This window comes from Harpia harpyja, chromosome 2 (genome assembly GCF_026419915.1).
Source record: "Harpia harpyja isolate bHarHar1 chromosome 2, bHarHar1 primary haplotype, whole genome shotgun sequence".
Classification (NCBI taxonomy): domain Eukaryota; kingdom Metazoa; phylum Chordata; class Aves; order Accipitriformes; family Accipitridae; genus Harpia; species Harpia harpyja.
The window spans coordinates 75,822,187-75,828,957 of NC_068941.1; the positions used below are offsets into that span (position 1 = coordinate 75,822,187).

Sequence of the window (6,771 nt, forward strand, 5' to 3'; positions counted from 1 at the left end):
GCCCCATTAACCTGATGAGTTTCTAATTACAGTAAGATGTAAAAGCTTTTTTCCCCCGTGCTATGTAGGATTTTGTCCTAACAGTTTTTTTAAAGCTACCCTGCTGTTAAAATAATTTAACTGCAGTGTTTGAGTATAATTTGTCCTACATTTCTTTTGCTTTCTCTGAGGAGTTACATAACTTCTTCATTTCTAATGAGTTTTCCTAAATATAAATTGTGATGTTATATTATGCACCTCCTTTGGCTCCAAACCAATTAATCTGAAGTGGTTCAAGGCCAAAGAGAAGTCTAGGATCGCATCCTAGCATTCCTGGTGAAAGGTTTGTTTATGTACTTTTTGTTTTAAATAAATGGTTCAGTGGTTAAGTCAATCTTCTGTTGAAATTGATCTTATCCTTTAAATTCATGTAATATTCTAAATTAATAGAGGATCATTTGGGTATCCGCATGACCTTGTGTTACTTAGATGCTGTTTAGAATCCATTTGTATAACAGCCAAAACATTACTGTGCTTTCCTAAATCAGATAACTTTAGCCATTTAAATGACTGTTTAAATCATAAGCAGGATTAACCTGGGAAGAGATCAGTAAAAGATCAACCTCACTTTACCCCTAAAGCAGTGCTTCCTTGCCTTTAAGTATATCCCATCACTGCTGTCTCCCCAAATCCCTCTGCCAGAGCTCTGCCTCCTCCTCACCAGGACTGTCACCTTTCGTCCCCAGCTTAGCAAAGCAGTGGGTCTGGTAGCTGGGACTAGCAAGAGGCCTCGTCTGTCAGTACTGCCTCTCCCTTTCTCCCCCAGACCCAGAGTGCTCATCTCCCCTCCTGTATTTTGGCACCTTCTCTTCACTAAGAGATGAATCTGCAGGTCTACAGACGGTGTGAGGAGGTACGGTACATCATCTGCCTTGCAGCGCAATTTCTCCCTCCTGCTGCATCTGCAAGCTCAGAGTACTGACTCTCAGAGCAATCCTTCTGGCTTTTACTGCGCTGTATTTTATGTGGGTATATCACTGATGATTGCTTCACCATTCGAGAAATGCCGCTCTTGAGAATCTGAGTGCTTAGAACTTCCTCTGTCTCAGTGTTATGCCAATGTGTGGAACTATTTTCCTTCTGAAAAATCTTATTTAGATCTCTGCATATGAATTCAGGATGATTAACATTAGGAAGCCAGGCTTGAAGAATTGTTTGATGTTTTAAAGAATTTCACAGCTTTCCAGTGACCATTTCTCCATTTTTCCCCCATCAAAGAAGAATTCAATCTCCTCCTTTTCAGTGATTTTGGAAATAACAGAAACGCATTCTTCAATATCAATACCTTTATTTCCATTCAGCAGTTCTACAGATCTGACAGTAACTGGCAGTAACTGAAAATCACAATTTTTTCATATTGCTATTTTCTGTCATCAACAAGGTATCGCTATTGTTCGTGCACAGGTTCACCATCCATTTACCCATTTCAGCATCAATGTAACAATTCTAGAGATGTTCACACATAAGCCTATCACATATACAAATCAGAGAATAAAATAGTCCTAAAGAGGAAGTTCAGTTTTAGCTTCATTGCTGTCCCAGTGTGGATTTACTGGGCAGAGAGATGTACTAACGGGGCTATATAAACCTTAGCACTACCTGGTGAGGTGAACTCCTGGTTGTATCATGTGCAGGAGTTGGCTCTACCTGTCTGACTTTGCCATGCATTTCTTGCATCTCCTTTGGTACATCACTTAATCTGTGTTTCCCTATTGCTGACAAGAGTTTAATATAATTTCTGAAGATTATTGGCTTGTTAAACAGACTAGTGGTTCATGAGCGTTTATATGAGAATGCTTTTCTTCCTTTGGTATTAAGTAACCTCAGATACCAAAGGGATGGACCACTTGATGCTTTAGGGTAAATAAACTGCTAGGACACCTGACAAATAACAATAGGTAGTGCTGCTTTACTTCAGCAGAGTTTGCTGCTTTTCATGCATGCTTATGTTGCACAAGCAATTGCTGCATTGCACTGCATCAGCACTGTTCCTAATCCTGATTTGGAAACATCAACTGTTAACTTGACAAAGCATGACACATGGTATGGTGAAGTGTTTTCAGCTGCACTAACACAACAAATTGTAATGGCTCCAGAAGAGCCATTTCAGTTGATTATGTCAATAAACTACAACCCACAAAGAAAAAGACATGTGGCCAATCTGAATAAAGCATCATCAAATCACAAATAATAGGTTAATGGTCACAATTTTTGTCCTCATTTTAAGTATTTTGCAGAAAAAAACCCTGTAATTTCTAGAGCTTTTGCCTGTGATGATTCAGTCCAGCGCTATGGCACTTACCAGTTTACAGTATTTCCTTCATTTCCGTTTGTAGGGAGTGTGTAACTTCACTCTTCATACTTCTACAAAATGAGGACTTGGTATGCGCTCTCGGTTTAGGTCAAAATGCAGGCTGTCCCATGCAATTGGTCTTTCTCCAGCTTTTGTGAGACATAGGCCTACTGTTATTTAAGGAAGACTTCTGTATCATTTCCTGGAGCAAGTGCCAGCAGACACAAGCTTAGCATTACTTCCTATTTTTACCCTCCATTAGTTAGTTCATTAGGAAGAACTACATCTGCTTGACAGTAGTGCAAATTTTCTGCTTTCACAGTTAGGCTGATGGTACACACTGTGAATTCTAACCTCACTGAGACCATTAAGGTTTCAGAGTAAGTAAATCAGGGTACAATCTGACTTAATGAGACTAGCCGCTAGGTCATCAATTCTGTGCATTGGCTGCTTTTTCTGTTGCCTATGTACCAGTCAAAACCCACAAGGAGCTATTGTGTTTCCTCAGAGATCACTAACATTAGATAAAGATTGCTGGCCATGACACTTAAGTGCCTCAGCAAGGATGTGCGTTTTTTTGTTAAGCACCTGGAACTTGAGTTACTCTGTAGAAGGTACAGAGGACAGCCCTTTCCCAAAATTTACAACCCCCTGAATAACCATAGCAAAATGACCTACAGCAGGAGCCCTGGAGGAAAGAGGTGTGCTAGTTTTGAAGACACATTTATTTTCAAATATTCTTTAGATTAATATATACCTTTCTGCATCCTTAAGGCAGCAACTTCTGACTAGGAAGCATGCCAGTTTTCTTAGTAAGTTACCTCACTCTTTCTTCTAAAACCATCAGTAGCAACCTATAGTTGGTCATTTGATATCAGAAATGAAACCCTCTTAGCTGCTCATTTCGCATAACTGGCCAATAAGGACACTTACTAGTCACAGATATTTGTGTGTGTATGTATGTATATGCATATGCACGCACAAACACGTATCTTTTTTCTGTTACATCATAGTATATGGGTGAAATGCACTTAAAATGAAAAACGTTAAGCCAAGTATTTGTAGTAGTACCGAGTGGCAACAGTGCAGTATCTAGTTAACAAAAATGCTAGGTGAGGATTTTTCCGTAAAACTAGAGAACTGGATAAGACCATGCCTAGTAAGTTCATAAAAGGCAGATTACCATTAAAGAAACGCACGGTGCCAAAGAGAAGAATAACTTACACTGTAGGTAGACTATCCAAAATTCTCCTTTTCTCTACAAGAGACACTAAAACAGAGTACCCCGTGAATATGCTCAAATAACTGAAAAAAAGGCTTCACGATTCAACTGGGGAATTTACATCCATTCATCTTAATCTGATACTGATACTTCCTCAGGCACACACTTAATACTCAATTGCCCATTGCTTTTGACCATCTTCAGCCAACAGAAGGGCTCAAATATAAAATCACAGAAGCTGGAGATGAAAGGACCTAGTCAGTCAATTTGTTAAACCATTTGCTGTGTTATTTTGGCTCCCTATAGTATACTGTCAAAAATACTTCTGATCATCACTTGGACTTTTGATGTCATTTAGATTCTGAATGACTTTGGTTTCACATACAAATGAATGGCTTACACTCATCCTTCCGTGGTTTATTCATCTGTTCTGTTCAATAACACTTGCCTGTAACACAAGGGTATTGCCAAAATTAAATAATTAAAGTGCTGCTTGTTTTCTGAGAAACCCCTTCATTTCCACTTACAGGTGCAATTTTCTATGTAAAATGAATAACTTTTTTTTCTACTTAACACATCCAAGTATGATTTATGAAATGTTACTCAAGTAAGACAAACTTATTTTACAGTTTATTTACTCAGAACAGAACACTGATGGGGGAAATAAATGAGATAGACAAGACGATCCATAGTCAGAGACATGACTTGCTTTATGCCACAGCCAGGAAGGGAATCTGGGCCTCTAGCATTACAGACCATTGACCTCAGAAAAAGAGAGATGGAATGCATTTTGGATTGGACAACTGGAACAAACCATGTAAGAAATCAGTATGTATTGAGAGCCAATGACTGAATGTCAGCCATATCTGCCAGACACATGCATCTAGATGCTCTGAACATGAAAGGCTGCAAAAATAAGGCATCGAGAGGTGTGTAAATGCTGCTGCCCTCATAATGCTCAGAGGTAAGTTCACTACTTCAGAGTCCTCCTCTTATCTATTTGGTATGGTCTTCAACAACAACAAAATCAGAACTGCTTGCTCAGTAATTCAGAGACACAACAATCAACTGCTACCTTGAAAATGTTTTGTGTTGGTTTGGGAGTATTCTGTTCTACATTTGAAGTAACCTATTCAACTGAGAATGTTTTAAAAATAAGTATCAGCCCACTGATCATTCTCATCTTCCAGTATGTTTACTTGGCTGCTGCAAAGGTAGTTACCCAGCCAGCAGTTTAACTAATTAAGTTGTACTTCCCAGAACTGTGCTGACACTAGCATTATCAATGATGTTTATGACAAAAAACCAAAGCCAATGAAGGAAAATCCATTGTTCTGTGCCCTGTGAGAAAGAAAGGAGGAGAAAAAAAAAAAATCAATTATTTGCCAGAGAAAAAAGGAAAAGAGATGATAAGAACCAGAGCATCTTTCTTTAGGAGACCAATGAAAAATAAATCTTATTATCATTTTTAACTGTGAGATCGAGATTTATTTTTATAGCAATAGGATGTTAAACAGTACATTTTTGTCATTAACTCTGCACCAGATTCACTGAGATTCTCACATGTGAAGTGGGTGAAATAGTGACTCCAATGAAGTCAACAGGACTTTCTCCAGTGACTGTAATTGAACTCAGGTTTCATTTGCACTCTTAACACTCACTTAAGACCTTGCCTGAGAGCAAAAAAGGATGTAGATGGCTAATGTGATTTTCAGACAAAATAAAATTCTTAAAAACAATACTCACAAAAATAAGGTTTTTTTTGAGATTTAAAAAAACCAACCAAACCAACCCTTAGTTTTGCTATGGTCTGCATAGAAAAGCCTAAATTCCCATGAAAGACATGAAATTCTGACTTGTTCGTGGAAGGGCTCACTGCTGAAATATCTCTGGTATTGTCCATCTACACACATTATGACCTTGCCCATTTTAGAATTAGCTCAAATTCAGCCACCGATGACCAGCGTCTGGTGCTGTTAAATGCAAAGCAGGAAAGCCACGTCTGTAACATCAGTTCCTAGGATAAAAGAAGCTGTGATCAGCACGGTTTGACTTTTATCTGCAGTTCACATTTGCATCAGCACTGTTAAATATTTCTGTGGACTGACAGCTGAATCCCAAGCACAAGCAAACCTTTAGTCCCTGCCCCTCGTGGCACCAAGACAAATCTTGTCCAAATGGTAGAATAAACTAACACAGTGATGCTCTGACAGCAAGAAAATTTGAAATAAGAATTGCAGTCACTTTCAAGTTCTACAATCCGATTTTTAATACTTTACAATATTTTGCCTGTAATCTGTGCTTGCTCAAAGCACAGAAGAGAAGTGCTGCTCATGCTATCATTTGTGAGGTTGGTTGGTTTTGAAGCATAAAACTGGCTCTAGGCTGAGCACCCGTCTGCCTCTCCTCTCTCGAGAGAGCTGCCTACCATCCAAGTCACTTGTTGCATCGCCTACAGTGGTTTTCCCTCCACACGCTGGAAACAATGCACCTGCAAGACTACAAAACGAGCATGCTGGTTGCCTTGGGTTATAGAGACAGCACACTGAATACGAATCACTTTTTTTTTTTTTTTTAAGACAGACGAGATCATAAGATGTCCTCTCTCACTCGGGCCGCACAGCCCTGCAATACGCATTTACCTCGAAGTGACGCGAGCGCCGGTTCCAATACTCGCGTCCCGCCCTTGGCAGAGAGGAAACCCGTTCTCACCGTCCTGACAAGTACGCTCGTCCTTTCCCTGCAGGAACGACTGGAGGGGAAAAAAGCAGAAGCGCTAAGGACGAAGCTAGCCGACCCGTGATAAACCCCCCCCAAGCCGGCTCTCCCCGCCTCACGCAGCCGGCGCCCAGCCCCGGGGAAGCCGAGGCCGGGGCCCCCTCGCCGCCGCCGCCTTATTTAGCGCAGTTTCCCCGCCCGAGGTACCGGGGCTGACCCCGCCGGGGCTCCCCTGGGGCGGGGGCAGCCCGGCCGGGAGGCCCCTACCTCAGGGACAAGGCGCTGCCGTGAGGGGCAGGGCGGCGGCCGCCCTGGCCCCCGCCCGCCCCGGGAGCCGTTAGCGCAGGGCGCGGGCAGCCGGCTCCCCCCGTACCGTAGCGTACCGTACGGCACCGTACGGCTCCGGCAGGGGAGGGGCGCGGAGGGCGGTGCGTCCCGTCCCGTCCCGTCCCCCCGCCGCCGCCTCCTCCTCCTCCACCTGCTGCCGCTGCGCCAGTAG

The 6,771-nt window shown here is 42.0% G+C and overlaps 1 long non-coding RNA gene across 1 annotated transcript; it reads right to left on the minus strand.

The window, feature by feature from the left end:
* Positions 1 to 1,307: 1,307 nt before the first annotated feature.
* Positions 1,308 to 6,618, minus strand: LOC128138861 (uncharacterized). Its single transcript, XR_008234170.1, has 2 exons — positions 6,197 to 6,618; positions 1,308 to 4,895 (listed from the first exon to the last, which is right to left on the minus strand). It is a non-coding gene; the product is annotated as an uncharacterized LOC128138861 (long non-coding RNA).
* Positions 6,619 to 6,771: the final 153 nt, after the last annotated feature.